The sequence below is a fragment of the Gopherus flavomarginatus genome, chromosome 3 (assembly GCF_025201925.1).
Source record: "Gopherus flavomarginatus isolate rGopFla2 chromosome 3, rGopFla2.mat.asm, whole genome shotgun sequence".
Taxonomy (NCBI): Eukaryota; Metazoa; Chordata; order Testudines; family Testudinidae; genus Gopherus; species Gopherus flavomarginatus.
Window position 1 is genome coordinate 191,535,840 of NC_066619.1, and position 16,895 is coordinate 191,552,734.

Genomic DNA, 16,895 nt, shown 5'->3' on the forward strand with positions numbered 1-16,895 from the left:
ATTTACGAAAAAAGTTCCCTAAGCCAGAAATAGGATTTTCAAGTTGTGGAAATTTTTGCGTGACATATGGGTATATGTTTCCAACTTATGCAAAATTCAAGTTACGCAAGGCTTTCCAGAATGGAATGATTGCGTAAGTTGGTGGGCATCTCTATTCATTTTAACCAAATCATCTCTGATATAAATATAGATACTTAAATAACCCTTTCATTTAATATTTAAGGTTTTTATTTTTGTTTTTTAAACAAGGAAATTGGCTCTGCTAATGAAACAAATGGGGTTTTAGTGATATTGAATGAGAAAATCTAGCTAATAAGAGAGGTTAATGCTTAAGTTGCTTTTACCTATGGTTCAAGTCATTCCTTCCTTCAGAGAAACACATGGGAAACATCTGTAAGGTAGAAAATCTTTAAGAAGATTCTTTGCTTTCTCTGCCCTTGTAGAAGAGCAATGTTGCCAACCTTCCAAACAAGATTTGTCCTGAATCTTCATATTGTCTCTAGTCTTGTTGCATTGCTTTCCCCTTGTTCCCTGACTGTTCCATTATGCTATCAGGGACTCTGTTGAACTGTGGCTACTCTTGGAACCCTAGAAAGTGTGAGGGTATCTCAATGGAAAAGAGAAGTGTTACAAGCTGTATGGTCTTTTCTTACTGATTTCTTTGTGTCCGTAGAAGATGTTTTGCACATTTTCAAATTAAATGCCATTTACATCAGCCTATTTAAGGTTGCATCCTTTAGGGTTTCAGTGGTTTTAAGAGTGGATAATGGTAATACAGTTTCACCATGGTCATAACATTTTGCCACAGATTTGTTTTTGAAATAGCAAATTTAATCATTCAAAATATAATAGCCTCAGTGACCACTTGAGAAACATAATAATGCTAGTTGTGACAGAAATGAAAATCATTGAATACCCTCTTTGTCAGACAGCTCCACTGCTAAGAGATATATTGCAATTGTTCAGCACCTCTCTGGATAGGTTCTACATGAGCATCTCACTGCTTTTATTTTTTACTAAATATTTAACACTTGTAAATATCTGCTCAGAGATCAATTTGAGAAAGTATTTACTGTTTCCTTTCATTGTGTGTCAAATTGAAGAGAGATTAGTGGATTTTTAGCCTCTGTGTGTGTGTGTACGTGCACACACACTTAAAAAAATAAAGGGGCCAAAACTTTAATCCAAAACTGATTGGATGAGCTACCACTATTATGCTTATTCATCTAAACTCTAGTGTATAATGTAACAGGTACTTTTATTGGAGGGGCTGATAATCTTTACAAATATTTTTGTTTAAAAAAATCATTTACCTAATTTTCAAAATGTGGTTGAGGACACACACACTGTCATATAAATACATACATACATTTTAAGGAAACGCATGTAATGACTCCAGAGGCAAGATTGTAATGAGATTTGCACTTACTTAAAACAGGACTCAAATACTTCTGTTTCACACAGTAATGATTGAAATTAGCAGGAAAATTTGGCCCAGTAATTCTCCTCACAATTATATTTCTAATGTAGCTTTTTAGTAGAATATTTTTCTAAGTGTTTCTAAGAGGAAATAGTAGAAATTCCTCACCTCCATCTCACAGTTCCTTTGAGTGCCTCTAACTAAATAAATAATTAAATGCACATCTCTTCCATCATGCTGGCATTTGTAGTCTTAACTATGACCATATTTAGAATACACTAATTCTCTCACACAGAATTCGTTTCTGTAGTTCCTATATAAAATACAAAATCTAGAACAATCATCATATATCACCTACTCTCATAACTTTTCCTGAACATTGCAGAAAAATTGCAATCATTTGCAGTCTGAGTCCATATCTCATTTACGTATGTCAATACAAAATCACATGCAGAACTATAAGAAATACAATTTAAGAAAGGTACACATAATCTGTTAATCATTAAAATATATTAACACACACACACAACCTCTAAACACGATCAAGATATTATAATGACCATTAATTGTTCATGATAGGAGCTCTAGAAGGGAGGTGACTGAGGTTGAGAATGGGAACTAGCGAGCAGAGCATAGTGGAGATAGTGAATGAACTGTGACTTATTTCCTTGCTTTTTATAGTTTGCATAGGTGAGATGTGTAATTAGTATTTAAAATCAAATGTAACAGCTGTTAACATTTCTTTGTGTGCGTATGTATATATAAAATACACACAAATTAGAAGTACACACGTGCACACAGAATGTATGATAGATTATAGAAGTAGGCATGAGGATTACATCTAACTAGGACTAACTGTGGCACCAAACTGTGGCACCAAAAATGTCATATATGTTTATATATACAAACTACTGTGCAAGATGACTGTAATGATTGAGACATATTTATTGCACATAATTCAGTTTATTCATGAAAAATTTACGTAAGCATTTTGTGATACCATTACTGTCATTTGTAGTCTTCCTGGGGGTTAGTCATTTTGTTCCTTTTTATTCTTTTTTCTTTTTTAGCAGGATAGTATTGGTGTAGGCGGGGATAATAATAGAGCTTTATTTGTGCTTTCTTGTTTTTGTGCTGTAATTTTTTTTTAATAACAGTTTTTAAATTCATTTTAAAAAGTGCAAAGTAAGACCTTTAAATTGAAATAGCTTAGCAAAAGTATGAAGTGGAATACTCGGATTAATTTACTGAAAGTGTTCTAGTAAAACAGGCTGCATTCTCATACCTCTGCATGAATTTGTTTTTTTCAGTTCCTTTGCTCTCATATGAAATCAATGTTTGCCGGTTAGCAGATGACAGATGCACTCTGAGATCTATTCTTCCTTTTCAATGCACCCCACAAGTCCCATTTCTATTACTGAAAGCTGTACATAAACCTTAAGGGGAAAAATTAAAATAGAACACACTGTTCTTAAAATGACACAGTTAGGAAAATAACCCATATTACACAGTCTGTCAGTATTAAAAACCACTATATTTGTTGTTGAAGATGACAATTTATAATCTTTCAGCTGTAATTCCATCCTTTCTCTGCCACCCCAAAAATGTGATATAAAGACGACTGGCCAAATGCCTCCCCCTTCCCCCACCCCCAACTGTCTTTGGCTGTTCTGGCAGTAAAAAAGAGTATTAGTTTCTTTAAGGGCCCACCCTCAGGAGTTTGGGGGACAGGAATGGGACAAGGCATCATCTGAACAAGTGGATAGGCTACTGGTACTAGGTTACTAGGTTACTGGCTCTGTGGACTTTAGGGAAGTATATGAACACTGTTCCTCCACCTAAGCCTCTTTCACACCCAACTGACATCTGCAAGGAGGTGGCAGAGGGGCCTCCTGTGGTTATCTGTGGCTCTGAGGACCCCCTTTGTGGGGTTGGGAGCCACAGGCCAGGGCCTCTGTCAGGTTCCAACAAGGATTGACTGAAATCATCTCAGGATCACAACAGTGGCATGTAGAAGCAGGACCCAGAGTGTGGGTATTTCCCCCTGGCAGAGGCTTTTCCTTGATTGGGGGAAGGTGAGTAGACTCCTTTGGAAGCAGAAAGTTGGCTCCATCAGGGTTCAGAATGGTTGGATAGGCTCTTCCCTTTCACTCTTGCATGGGGCAGTCCAACCTGACTTTCCTCCCATCCCTCAGAGGTGGAGGGGGAGTGGGAGTAACTCCTGGGGCAAGGGGCAGATGGCTAGCTTGGCTCTCCCCACTACACAGGGTGTACAGCTACACTGCAGCTGGGAGAATTCCTCACAGTGTGAGTAGACAGGCACATGACGATGGTGGTAGAGCTAGCATGCTAAAAATAGCAGCATAGTCCCAGTAGCATGGACTAGATGCCTGAGTACAATCCTGCCTGACATACTTGAGCAGCTAGCTTGAGCCACCAACTATGCCTCTGGCCACACTCAAGGATAGCTACCGCGTGTCTATCTGCACAGGGAAGTACACCGAGCTGCTGTGTAGGCAAAGTCAGTCATGTGTGAGTGACCCCTTGTGGAGGAGGCCAGGGTGGCTGTTTGGGCTGTCCCTCCCAAGATAAAGTCCACGAGAGGCAGGAAGGAAATTGAGGGGAAGCCTCAGAATCTGTGGGGTCATGGCTAGGAGGGTCAGTCTCTTTCAGGGCTAGTCAGAGGTTCAGCAAGGAAAAATTTAGAGAGGGCTTAGGAATTTAGGAGTCTCCAGAGGGATGGACTGTTAGGGATGGCAAGATGACATAATACCAAAAGAGTGTGGGGAGGCTGGGATTGACCCAGGCAAAGCAGCACAAACAGGTCTAGTGTCAAGGCTGCTGCTGTCAGTCCTCTCTTTCTTCAGTTCATGGTGATGTCAAAGAGCATATGTTGTTGAGGTTGTCCATGTGAACTGGAATCCCATCCATTCAGGATTGGAATGGTTACATCCTCAGCACAACTTAGAAAAGGAGTCTGATAGGTTATAACCTATCAATGGTGGCATCTGAATGCATACAAGGGTATGGGGATCATTACTGAGGATAAGAATTCAATGATATGTGTCATGCTGTCTGGAGTAGCTCACAACTGTGAGTGCCTACCTCTGGACAGACTGTCAGAAAACAAGGAAGACTCCTCAAGCTGGTGGTGTATTATCAAATTAGATTTCACCAAGCCAGTAACAAATATGAACTCCTGAATCACTATACCCGTCTTACCATAGAGCAGAGATCGGCAACCTTTGGCATGCAGCCCGTTGGGGAAATCTGCTGGCAGGCCAGGATGGTTTATTTACCTGCAGCATCCACAAGTTCAGCTGATTGCAGCTCCCACTGGCCGCAGTTTGCCATTCCAGGCCATTGGGGGCTGTGGGAAGCAGCAGCAAGCACATTCCTCGGCCCGTGCCACTTCCCGCAGCCCCGATTGGCCTGAATGGAGAACCACGGCCAGTGGGAGCTGCGATTGGCTGAACCTGCAGACTCTGCAGGTAAACAAACTGTCCTGGCCCACCAGCGGATTTCCCTGATGGGCTGCATGCCAAAGGTTGCCAATTCCTGCCACAGAGTTATCTTGCTATCCAGACAAACTGGATTTAGTGATAATAGTCACTTATACCAAAAATCACATCACATTTAGGTTTCTTCTAATCCCAAGGGACCAGTCACTTAACCCAGATCAACTGCTACTCTCAATCTCATACCAAAGACAATACTGATAGTTTATTATAGAATTAGCTAACTAAAGGTTTATTAGGTAAGAAAAGGAAATGAGTTATTGAGAGGATAAAGAAGTGTTAAGATAAGTTCCTGTCTGCATCCTAAAAACTTGCCCATACCGGTATTGCCCTGGCCTCTTCCTTTGTCATTCAGTGTTAAACGCATTCTGAACTATATGCATTTCCTCACCTTTTGGAGGCGAAGCCAGACTTTCAGGCACCTGCTCCCCTACTTGGTGTAAACTTTGCTTGTACCAATCAGAAACAAACACACACAGTTTTTGGGCCCCGTCCCCTATGACGCTTCTATGATGTCATAGTGGGTATTTTAGGCTGGTCTGCCATGTGCAGGCAGAAGAGGAGAAAGAAAAACGAGTCCTGTGTACCTTGTCCACACCCGTAACCGAGCCTGATCACCTCGAAGCCTCTCTCAGCTCACGTGTTTTAAGCAGAATTTCTATGTTTGCCGGTCGTTATGAGTTGGTTTGTATTCGTAAGTATTGGTTATTACTAAATGCTGCATCTGTGTTTATAAATATTGTTTACTGCATCTTTGTTTATAAATATTGTTTAATAGTAAATACTTTAGCCATTGTATGTTTTAAGTTCCATTAACCCTATTAGCTAATCATACCCTGCTCCCCTACCCCTTGTAACTATCCCCAATAAAACTTTAAATTAATTAATTTTAGTTGTGTGCGTGCCTGCAGTTTGCATTGTGACCCATACCCTCCTTGCATCCCTTACCAATACAGTCTATTGCCACGTGCAGCCTGGTAAATAACAGGTCTGCATTTTTCTTTTGCCCCTAAAAGTACGTGGCAATCTACAAGAAGATAAAATATATGTACAGGTGAGTCACAATTTGAAATGGTGGCAATGATGTAATCAACTGCCAGTTTCCCAAATGATTTTTTTCTGGATACCCAGACTGTCTCTGGGGATCTTTGCTTTTCATGTTCTCTGTAAGAATCTAAACAGTCCAGAGATTGATGGATTTTTGCTTGAATCCATTCTTATAGCTTCCTCTCATAGAAAACAAGCTGATGGTCACTGTCCACATGGGTTTTCCTTTGATGACAGACAGTGAGAAAGGCATTTTGAGTCTTTGACCTCTGATCATCACACACAATAACCATTTGTTTTGAAATTGGCACTTTTCTGTCCAAGATCATGTGGAAAGGGTTGGTGACTGGATATGTGGGCAAAATACTGTATATTTTTTATTCTGCAGGGCCTTCAGAGTGAAGAAGCTTTGAGTTGGCATGGATGGAGGAACATGGTCTGGGGAGCAAGGAACAGGTTATGAGAGCCAGTGTTTGGACATGCACACATTGGGTCCACAGATGTGAAGCCAGTTTAACTGGAAGTTTACAGCTAGGCTTCAGTAGTGAGGTGAATCTGAGTTGGAATGGAAAGAAGGGAATGGTCTGAAGCAGCCACCTGAAATTGTTGTTGTATATCTGGGTGAAAACTATTTGTGATTTTCTAAGGAGTTAGACTTAATCATCAGGCACAGAGAGATTTATGGCAGATCCATGACATTTTTCCAGGAGTCTGAAATGCTGCAATGGAGAGTGTGGTACGGAATCAGTAGGCCTCCACAGGTTAATTTATACATCCCTTGACCTTGGTATAGGGTGAATTGTTAATTACCTACTAAAAATATCATATTGGTACCAGAGTTATTCAGAGACTATGGAATATCTCTCTCCCACTTGGAAGAAGTTATATTTTTGGCTAATGGGGAGAGGGGAATTGTTAACTGTTTGGGAACCTGGCTGGGTTGTGGAAGGCAACCAAGCTCAATTACTGAACCTCCTTATTGGCAGATGTTCAGTGCAACTACTGATTCCATAGCAGTCCACTTCCCGTTTAAAAGAGATTTGGAAAAGGACTTAGGGAAAGGTATTCCTGACAGAAGATGAAAAATGGGGTTGAAGCTCCTAATCTCTCATACAGTTAGGAGACAACCCACTTTTACTAGCATCTTAACCCTCATCTGATTGGAAGGAGGCTGGGTCCTAGCAGTGGGCTGGAGATCATCTGTGGAGGGATTGGGGGCTGACAGCAGCCCTCAGCCTCCAAGAGGAAATGCACTGTATGAGTTATTGCTGGATAGTTACTAGCAGAATTAATAAATTTGTAGCCTAATTAAATCACAGCCCTTGCATCTTGCCTTTGTGTGTGCATTGGAAAACTTTGCCTTAACACTGCTGTATGCCTGAAGTGACATCATGGAGACTGAGAGCAAAATTTGGCTCAATAGTTGTTTGGCAATAAGGTCCGTTTTGACTCTCTAAATGCTTATACCTGATTTAAGGCTGAAAACTACATTAGGCACACTTGAAAAAACATGTTACAATATTGGTACTTCTCCCCAACCATCACTGCCCCTTTGTAACTTCCATGTGTTTTGGGTCTCCAGCTAAAAGAGAAAGTATTGCAATAGCAGTATCATGGAACAGTGCCTCTGCTCTCTACCCAACTGTGGCTCTCTCCTATTGAGGACCACAAAGATCCACAGAATCTCCTACCAATCTTTTTTCTTTTGCACACACCTGCAGGGGCAGCTACAGTCTCTAATATTCATTGTTATGATGTTTTCTTTTTGTAATCAGTTATTTTTTGAGTTATTGAGTGATAACACAACTTAATGTATTGTTCCCTGATTAATTAAAATGCTGATATTATGAAACTTCAGTTAAAATATCTGAGGAAGTAATAATATATTTTAGAAAAATCAAAATATATTAATGTTGAAAAAACAAATTTTCTTTTAATTTAAGATATTGAGTGACTTTAAACCACTTGATATTCTAAATGTATTTTAAATAAAAGACAAACATGACCTTTCACCATGATCATATTCCCAAGATGTTCCTGCCTGCTTGTATACACACACAAGTAGATATTGTATTGACTTCTAAAGATCCTCCATAGATGCCACAAAAAGTTAAAAACTCTTATTCTAAAAAGTTTAATACCTTACAGTAATTCTCTAGTATGTATGCTGAACAGTACATCCCAGATTAGAGTCACTGTATAGGCTGTCACCATGATTTCCCAATAATTACCTATTGATTTTTTTGTTTGTGGCTATTGTTTTTGCTTTTATTCCTGGCATGAGTGCAAAATGGAAATCCAGTTATTTAGATATTAGCAAATTCTTGTTTAAAAGCCTTATAGTCTTGGCTAACCCAAATGCTGTTTCATAATATGCAACCAATTTCCATTAGTTTCACTTGTGACTACTCATAGCTTCACAACTCTACATTTTATACATAATTATTATTTTCTTGTAAAATTTTCATGAACCTCCATGGAGGATGAGGAACCACAGAAGAGTTTTGAAATGGACTTAGAGGTAAAGATTTGCAGATTCAAAACATGGAATTGGAGCTTGTACTTACCTGCAGATAAAAACATTCAAGTGCACACACATGCAACACTTCCTATACTTGAAAATAAAGATATCTGATGTGAGATTAAGAATTTACTTTTTTTCCCCTTTACTTGTTAAATTTTGAACTGCATTGTACAGAGGAAAGGGTAGAAATAAATCCAACATCCCTCAAACTTCGGGCATTGAAATAAGATGAGAAATGAACTGAACTGAGTGTCTGGTTTTGGAAAGTTTGAAACCAAGGCAACATAGTCAAACCATCAGCTTCTTTGCCCATCTCTAGATTTAAACTGTAAAGAGCACTGATTCAAAATAGAGACAAAATAAACAAAGGCAAGCAGAAGAGAGAATGACAGAGCTATAAACAGGAAACTAGTGTTAGAAATGTGGAGAGCCAGTAGCACAGAGACATTCACAATAACTTTGAAAATAACTTTTGTATTATTATAGATAAGACAGATGCAACATTTTCGGGGGCTGAGGGGGGTTGTTAAGAAAACTTACCACCTGACACATTAAATCAGTATTATAAATGTCTTCCCCTTCCACTTCACTTTACAGGCCTCTTCGTCCCTTGAAATATGTGGTGACTGCTTATGCTAAACAATCTAGGTGTGACACTCTCAGTACATTATTATGTGAGACAGTATCAAAAGCCTTTCTAAAGTCAAGATATACCACATCTGCTGCTTTCCCTCTAACCACAAAGCTTGTTGCCCTGTCAAAGAAAGCACTCAGGTTGGTTTGACAAGATTTGATTGGTTTGACACATGCTGACTGTTACTTAGCATTATCTTCTAGTATTTGCAAATTACATAATTATATGCTCCATTATTTTTATGAATACCAAAGTTAAGATGACTGGTCTATCATTCCCCGGGTTGTCCTTATTTCCCCTTTTAGAGCTTGGCACTATATTTGCCTTTTTCAGACCTGGAATCTCTCCCATCTTCCATGACTTTTTGAAGATAATGGCTCAGATATCTCCTCGGGTCAGTTCCTTGAGTATTCTAGGATGTATTTCATCAGGCCCCGGTGACTTGAAGACATGTACCTTGTCTAATTTTTAACTTGTTCTTTCCCTATTTTAACCTCAGATCCTATCTCATTTTCATTGGTATTCACTTTATTAGATATCTAATTGCTACTAATCTTTTCATTGAAAACTGAACCAAAAAAGTCGTTTAACACTTCTGCCATTTCCACATTTTCTATTACTCTTTTTTCCCTCTAATTCAGTAATGGATCTACCCTATCCTTGGTCTTCCTCTTGCCTCTAATCTATTTGTAGAAGGTTTTCTTGTTACCTTTTATGTCTTTAGGTAGTTTAATCTCATTTTGTGCCTTGGCCTTTCTAATTTTGTCCCTGTGTACTGTTGGAAAAAGATTCCCAGAAAGTAGTTATCAGTGGTTCACAGTCAAGATGGAAGGGCATATCAAGTGGCATCCTGCAGGGATTGCTTCTGGGTCCAATTCTGTTCAATATCTTCATCAATGATTTAGATAAAGTCAGAGAGAATTTGTGGATTATACCAACCTGGGAGGGGTTGCAAGGAACAGAGAGAGAATGCTCTGGAGAATAGGATTAAAATTCAAAATGATCTGGACAAATGGTCTGAAGCAAATAGGATGAAATTCAATAAGGACAAATGCAAAGTACTCCACTTAGGAAGGAACAATCAGTTGCACACATACAAAATGGGAAATGACTGCCTAGGAAAGGGTGCTGCAGAAAGGGATCTGGGGATCATAGTGGATCACAATCCAAATATGAGTTAATGGTGTAACACCATGGCCCCCCCAAAAAATTCTGGGATGTATTGATAGGAGTGTTGTAACCAAGGCTCAAAGTAATTTTTCCCCTCTGCTCTGCATTGAATTGGCCTCAACTGCAGTTTTGTCTCCAGTTCTGGATGCCATGTTTCAGGAAAGATGTAGACAAATAAGAGGAAGTCCAAAGAAAAGCGCAAAAATAAAATTAGATTTGTTTAGTCTGGAGCAGAGAAGACTGAGAGGGGACATAAGTTTTTTTAATACATAAATGTTATTACTACAAGAAGAAGAGAGAAAAATTGTTCTCCTTAACAGCTGAGGACAGGACAAGAAGCAATGGGCTGAAATTGCAGCGTTTTTGGGCAGTTTAGGGTGGACATTAGGAAAAATGTCCTAACTGTCTGTGTAGTTAAGCACTGGAATAAATTGCCTGGGGAGATTGTGGAATCTCAATCACTGAAGATTTTTAAGAGCAGGTTAGACAAAACACCTGTCAAGGTTTTTTCCCCACTTTCAACTTTAGAGTTCAAGAAGTGGGGACCTGCATGATCACTTTTAAGCTTACTTACTAGCTTAAATTTGGTATGCTGCCACCAGCCAGAAGTCTGTGTCTGGCACACTTCTGTTCCCCCAAAACCTTCCCTGGGGAACCCAAGACCCAAACCCCTTGGGTCTTAAAACAAGGAGAAATTACCCATCCCCCTTTCCTTTTCCCCCCACCAATCCCTGATGAGTTTAGACTCAATCCCTTGGATTCTAAAACAAGGAAAATTCAATCAGGTTCTTAAAAAGAATTTTTACCTTTTCTTTCTTTAATTAAAAGCTTTATCTCTGTAAAATCAGGATGGAAAATGCTTTACAGGGTACTCTGATTCGTATGGACTAGAGGGACTCCCCCGCCCTTCCCAGCCTGAGATTCAAAGTTACAGCAAACAGAGGTAAAATCCTTCCAGCAAAAAGACACATTTACCAGTTGAGAAAACAAACATAAGATTAATCCGCCTTGCCTGCTATTACTTACTATTTGGAAACATGAAAGACTGATTCAGAAAGATTTGGAGAACCTGGAATGATGTCCCGTTCCCTCTTAGCCCCAAGAGTGAACAACGAACAAAACAAAAAGCACAAACAAAGTCTTCCCTCCACCAAGATTTGAAAGTATCTTGTCCCCCTATTGGTCCTCTGGTCAGATGTCAGCCACGTTCACTGAGCTTCTTAACCTTTTACAGGTAAAAGAGACATTAACCCTTAACCATCTGATTATGACAACACCTGTCAAAGATGGTCTAGATAATAACAAGTCTTGCCATGAGTGCAGGGGACAGGACTAGATCTCTTGAAGTCCCTTCCAGGCCTATAAGACTATGATTCCATATATTTTCCAGACCCGAGGAAGAGCTTTGAGTAAGCTCAAAATGCTGTCTTTCTCATCAACCAAAGTTGGTTCAATAAAAAATATGTTTACCTACCTTGTTTTCCTTTTCAAGACAAACAGAAGTTCAAAAGAAAACAATACAATTCCAACACGTTGATTCAAAATCTCTGTAAAGTCTCTCTCTCTGTCCTGGGAATCGCTCTTTCTAGAGCCTCTGTCACTTCCGTCTTTCCATTTTTTAGATTCATATGTTGTATTTATCTAGTTTGATGTCCTGTATAGCACAGGCCTTAAACTTCTCCCAAAATAATTTCTAGAGCACGTATTAGAAAAAAAAATCCAATCTTGATTTAAAAATTGTCGGAGATTGATAATCCACCATGACACTTTGTAAATTGTTCCGATTATTAACTACTCTCGCCGTTAAAAATTTAAACCTTATTTCCAGTCTGAATTTGTCAAGCTGCAAGTTCCAGCCATTGGATCATGTTACACCTTCTCTGTGAAGTTGGAGATCCCATTATTAAATTTGTAACCCATGTAGGTGTGATGAGTTTACCCTTCCCCCAGGGTGCATGGAGCTGGAGTACTGCTGAGCCCTCTGTCTCACCAGACTGAGCTCCCTCTCACTCTGTGCTGCTGTGACAAGCTGCAGGCCATTCTCGGTCCTGCACTCCCACCAGCATTCACACAGGTACACATCCAGCTGCAGTTACATGAATGCTTCTCCTAAGCCACTCAAGAACTGAAAACAGAGTGAGGCTCCAGCCACAATATCCCTAGCTCCCCAGCCTAGGGCCCTAGAGCTGTACCGTCCTGCCCCTGGTCAAAAGCCTGATCAGTATATGTGTTATTACCTAGTGTGCCACTTCTACAAAGAAAAGTGGACCTGCACCAACTCTTGTTCCTGAGCTGAGATTTTTCCCCAAGCACTTCACTCAAACCACATTGTTTTCGGTCAAATAAAATAAATAAAATCTATCTTTCTGTAGTTAATAAATCTGTTTTATAAGTGATTATAAATAACAAATAGATCAAAATAGAATACCTACCAAATAAACATAAACACAATAAGCCTAATATACTAGATAGGATTTGAATTAGACAGTCTCACCCTGTTAGTATAAACAGTCCAACAAAATTTCATATACAGGCAGGTTTTCTTCCTTACTCCTGTGAACAGCACTTCCCCCAGTTCAATATGTTCCTCATCTGTTTCCAGGTGTTCTCTTGTGTGAGGAGTGAGGCCCAGTCATGATGTCACTTCCCCCTTTTATATCTTCTTCCAACCTGCTGGAAAGATCTTTTGATGTGACCTGAGTCACACATTCCTCATTGTGTTGTGCTGTCTCTAAGAGGTTTCTCTTGTACCCAGTTCTGGGCTAACACTTGTAAGTGTATGTATTTCCTCAATAGACCATAAAAATTGTTTGACCTTTCTATTGCCGTACGTGAAAGCCTGCTTGTGGGTGTTCCCAACCTCACAACATTTCAGTAGTACACATATAGGAAAACTTCACATACAATGGAAGCAAATAGGATATTAATGTTCAACAGATTAAGACATTTAAAATGATACCGCATAAGGCATACTTTGTACAATCATTATATCACCATGGTGAAAATGGGATGCAGAGGATCTCTTTGGAACACAGAGTATCACAGTAGGTACTCACAGACTGTAATCAACCTTTGCTGACCTAAACCTTTTCCTTTTTAGACTCAAAGATCCCAGTCTCTTTAGATTATCATTATGAGGCTTGTTTTCTAATATTTTAATCATTCTGGTGGCTCTTTTCTAAACACTCTATAATTTATCAACCTCCTTCAACTGCATGCACCAGAACTGGATACAATATTCCAGCAGTAGTTGCAACTGTGCCAAATACAGAAGTGAAATTATATTTCTACTCCTCCTCAAGATTCCTCTGGTTATGCTCCGCAGGATGATGATAGATCTTTTTGCCCCAGTGTCACACTGGGAGCTCATGTTCAGCTGATTATCCACCACCCATGTTTGGGAGTGATGGATAATCATAGGCAGGGGACGGCTGTGCTTCCCCAAACAGCCTGCCATGGCCCCACTCACGCTTTTCCCCCAGGCTCCCTCCTGCAGTTCCCGGCACTCTAACCTAGCCTGGGCTGGCTGGCCTGCCTCCTGTAGGGACTCAGGGTGTCTTCCCTCTGTCCTGCGAGTTGCTCTCAGGCCTACAGCTCCAAAAGCTTCTAGACTAGAAGCACCAGAACTCCTTTGACCTGGGAGGAAACAAAACTCAGATCAGAGCTGGGGCTTGAATCTTTCAAATGTGCAGCTCAAGTGTAAATACAGATTTAGGTGCTTACCTATGTTTGACAGGTTGGCCATTTGTTGTAATTAGACAGCTCCTTTAATCATGTTTGGTAGAATACATATGAGACTTCCCTTCACTTTCAATATGTATATATTTTCTGTTTCTCTTTTCCCAATGTTTCTTCGAATGAGCAGTCTTCTCAAATTTCATAAGACTATCTGAAAAAAATTGAGTGCTGTGTATAGGTCTTTTTAGTTTGCTTCTAAAACTATCTTTAATAAGCAATATTCAACAATAAAAAAGAAAAATTATTTTATATAGAGAGCTAACATTTTAATCAAAACTCAGTCCAAATCTACTTTACTAATTTCTGGTTTTGTACAATAAATCAAAGTTTTAATTTGAATACAACCAATCTGGCAATCTCTAGTTCTGGAAGTAATATATGTTTGAATTGATTTACAGTGTACTGTATTGTTATAAAATTATAAGAATTCTAAACACTTCTGAAATATATAGACATCAAGATCTGAAAATGGCCCTTCAGTCTCCAATGTGTTATATAAGATGTCCTTGAAGTGTCAGTCATTCAATTCAAATAACATCAGCAAGCTACTGCTGCCAGAACTGAAAGCTGAGAATGCAGAATCTGAAAATCTAATATAGAAATTAAGGTAAAATGCAGTGAAATATGAAGACCGTATGCTCTGTGATTGAAAAAAAACCCATACATAATGATACAAGCATATAAGGAAAAAAGGAAGGGACTAGAGAACTTATGTAGTTGTTATAGTTACCCCCCTCCCCAGCTCCGTCATATTTATACTTTTAAGCATATTTGTGCGTTGCTTATTATACAAAAAATCTGAATTCAGGCTGTATTTTGCGTAAACACCGGATAGACTATAGTACAAAACCCCACAGCCTTTGATGATGATGCTGGGGAGGATGAGGTCAGATTTCAAACCTGGGGTCAATTCTGAATCTCACAGCTAATTTCTACGTCTATGGAGAGCTGAAGCAAAATCCCAGATCCAAACATATTGACACAATATTATAATCATTTTATTATTGTTATTAGCTCCACTCTTTATGGTGAGATTTATCTTTACAGCTTAATCAAAACCACATAGTCAAATCCTAGAGTGGTTTGTACCTATGCATTGCTAGTTGATCTTTTGTCAAAAGTCGTACACAATTCCTTCCATCCCCATTTCCTATTGTAGTAAGAAGGAACACAGCATTTCACAATGTTGCTTTAAGGAAGCTAGATTGAAGCACTAACTCAGCCATGCATTGGTGCATATATGTAAAGGATTTCATAGGTCTTGTATGCTTCAGCAGATATGAGCAGCAGATGAATCGCTATCATACAATGATAATTGTGTAAAAGAAAAAAAAAGGATTACTTTAATCAGTGCAGTTAAAATTACAAGTGTTCTAGATCATCTAAGAGAACACACCAAATGAGAACAAGAAAGATAGGAGTAATGCCCACACACTTTGGACCTTGATCAACTGTGGTATATTGGATTTGTTTTGTGACTTCGCTCTAGCATGTTAAACACACACTGTACTGAAAAATCCAGTTATTCGCTTACTTCTAGACTCTAGGCACAACTGTAAAAATACAATAATAAACAAGGTAACTGTTAACATTCATATTGGGTTACAGTTTCACAGTCTAGGCACTAAGGTGGTGTTTACTATTCTTTAATTTGGAATAAAAACCATTATTTTTGTGTGGGAAACCGTGTTTGGCATTTTAAAAACAATTGAGTATAAGGCATAATTTATAATGAATGTATCAAATCAACTTTTCTTTTCCGTTCCTGCAATGTAATTTGTTTTTCAAAATTATTAAACAAATTTTTGGGCAGTTTTGCTTACCTCTGGATTTCTTGTAAATAGTTTTCAGTGAATATTCAAGATGTTTTGGTTAGTTGTATTCATTCAGATAAGTTACAGGATATTGTTTCAAGTTCCTAACTGAATTTGCTTTTCACTAATACTTGCAGATGCAGGCATTTGACATTCACTTTTTTTCTATAGATTTTCTATAGACTATAGATTTTATCACTCAAATGTTCACAGATCACAAAACATCAAGGCTGTGAACATGAGGAAATTTTGTAGATGCTTTTTTACAACATTAATTCAGCTCTAATCACTGATAAACTGATTATTGATTAATGCTGTTTATCTTTACCTAGATTCCTAACTTTTAAATTCATTGGGGCTATTCATGTGAGTAAAGATAAGCATCTGAATAAGTGTTTGCAAGATCAGATATATATTTTAAATAGTATATTATGTATTAATAATCTTCAAAATATTTTACTGTGCTTGGATTTGGGAGGGGAGATTTTGTAGTGTGCAATCTTCCTTTGGGAATATGATTTATTGCACAAATGAACTAATTTTTAAAATAAAAACTCCATGGGTGAAATCCTGGACTCATTGAAGTTCATGCCTAAACTCTCATTGATTTCACTGGCAGCCAGAATTTTCACCCCATAAAAATTGTTAGCCTACAGCACCAGCTATGAAACAATGGAATACAATAGTTCTAATTACCTGCAATGTGAAAGAAACTTCAGTCTCTAGTTTAGCATTACCATGTAAGACCTTTTTGACTCGTTGTAAATAAAAACAAAAATCCATAATTATATATTTACTCAGATTGTAGTAACTGCTCACTCAATTAAGAACAATTACCTGCTTTTTCAAAAGTCTCACATTATATATTTACATTTTAGACTGTAAGAGCTTTGAAGGAGTTCTTAACTACTATCTCTTTTATTGACCTGTAAATACACAAGTTGGATTTTTAAATATGATTGTAAAAAAACCAAAATAATTAAAGACAAACAGAACAACAAAGGAAGTTTAACTCCAAAAAACTACATTT